Below are 2,350 nucleotides of genomic sequence, written 5' to 3' on the forward strand. Positions count from 1 at the left end.
ATTATATCCTAAACCTATCCATTTTTGGAAATCTTTATATCGTTGGAAAGCTTATTCAATAACCTTCGCATGGAACCATCGATGGGCAAATTTCGATATAAATAAAATAAAAAAATTAATTCCATATAAATAAGACCAATACACGTACTTGAATATGCCAATACACGTACTTGAATACGGGGTGTTACACTTTGTCATATTTCAAACTACATTTTCTCAAATGAGATGGATTATGGACCTCAACCGTACACATTCTCGGCTTGCTTCATGAATAGCTATTATCTCAGCATGGTTTAATGAAGTGACTATGATAGACTGCTTTGCATATCTCTAAGATATGACAGTATCCCCATATATGAACAATTTGCATGTTTGAGATCGAGATTTATGTGAATTAAATGAATACCCAACATCAGCATAATCAACAAGATCGGGACTGCAAGCTTTAGAATAAAATAAACTCATGTATTTTATCTCATTTTGATGTCTCCTAGTAGGAGCAGAAATATATCTTTCTTAACAAATTGACTGAAAAGACTACATCAGGCCTTGTAGTATTTGCAAAAAAATCAGTACATCAATTGTACTAAGATATGGTACTTCATAACCAAGGATTTCCTTATTCTTTTCTTGAGGTCGGAATGAATCCTTATTCAATTATACATGTTTCTTATTTAAGCATATATTCTATTGCTTTTGAAAACTCTCCAAGAGTTTCAATAATTTTCAAGCTATAAGCTTATACAATATAAGGATTACAAATAACTTTTCCAGAAACTTTTATATGCTTCAAACATTTTGAATCCTTAGAAAGGTTTTCATATGGATTTTTGTCAAGTGACAATATCAATATGTGTGACATCTTCAAGTGTCTAGACTACAAATCAAATAAGTTTTACACTTACCAAGATGCATCCTTTCATGTCACTTGATAAATGTTTCTATGTCAGCATGCTTAAATAAATGTAGAATTTAGATCCTAGTAATCTTTTGCAATAGTGCGCCAATATTGTATCAAAGATATCATTGTTGATATATCATTTCGTATCGGTTCACAATGTGACACATTATTTTGAGATCTAATCACTTCATTATTTTCAGGTACTTAAACTTCTCATAAGGTTTCATGAAGTGTTATGTCGTAGGCTCTTCAAGAGCACATTGCCTTCTTATTATGATTATTTACTCCTTATCCTTTTCAAGGATCATTTGATTTGGAATAGATTGGTCTATCACGCTTAACACATGCATAGACATTGTCCTTCATGGACACAAAATAGGAGTTCTTGCAGCTTAAATATGAGATGCTTTCAACATTTGACTTGAATTATCTTTTGAATGAGGATCTGATGATAATTCCTTACATATTTCTTGGCTGCTTATAATCTCCCCCTTATGTTAGGAAAACTAACATATCTTCTTTGAGAATCCATCTTTGTGCATCATGGTATATTTCATTAATGATATACCACACATCAAAACTATTAGATAGAATAGTTGGTTCCTAATCTTGAACCAATTGAGAGGGAACAAATAATCATAATTTATTGGTCTAATGCATACAAGTGCTATTGTATGCAACATATCATATTTCAGACCAACACATGAAGCTTTGTTCTTATTAGCAATGGTTTAGCTATTTATCGAAGGCATACAATGTCAAATCATTATCATCAAGATCAATTGTCTTGATTGCACAATCTGAAAGTTATGCTCTTAACTCAATTATATTGAGCAAGAAACTTTATGAATGTCAAACTACAGGTTGACAATAAATGTACAAGTGATTATCTCATATCGATGCATCTTAATAGATTACATGACTGGTGAACGAACCCATATTCACCTTTTATACTTTTCAGATTTTAAGGGATCCAATCCCAAAATTAGTTGGTCAAATCAACTTATATGAGAACAAGCAACATTAAAAGTAATGAAGAATTTTCTAATTCTTCAATATGTTCAATGCTCAGTATGCACATCTTTGAGATGTTGCAATCGTTCATGTCAATTTATGAACTTTTATTCTAGCAAACTCCAAGTTTATCATGACATGTACCTTTTACTTTAGTAAATTTCAGATTTACTATTACATGAATAAATTTTAGATTTACTACTTTAGAAGTAGATTTCAAAATAACTGTAATACCCCGTGCTTTTTCTAGCTTAAACTCATCCCTAGAATGTCAAGAATTGCTTCAAAGATAAATACCATTTATTTCATGCGGTATTTATTCAAATTCATATTTTAAATTCAAATTTTCCTGAAATTTATATGATTTTCCATGAAATTCAAGTTAGGGTTTATACCCATTATTTTTATTTACAAGCTTATGAGATTTCCAATGAT

Source organism: Capsicum annuum, chromosome 11 (genome assembly GCF_002878395.1).
Source record: "Capsicum annuum cultivar UCD-10X-F1 chromosome 11, UCD10Xv1.1, whole genome shotgun sequence".
Lineage (NCBI taxonomy): Eukaryota > Viridiplantae > Streptophyta > Magnoliopsida > Solanales > Solanaceae > Capsicum > Capsicum annuum.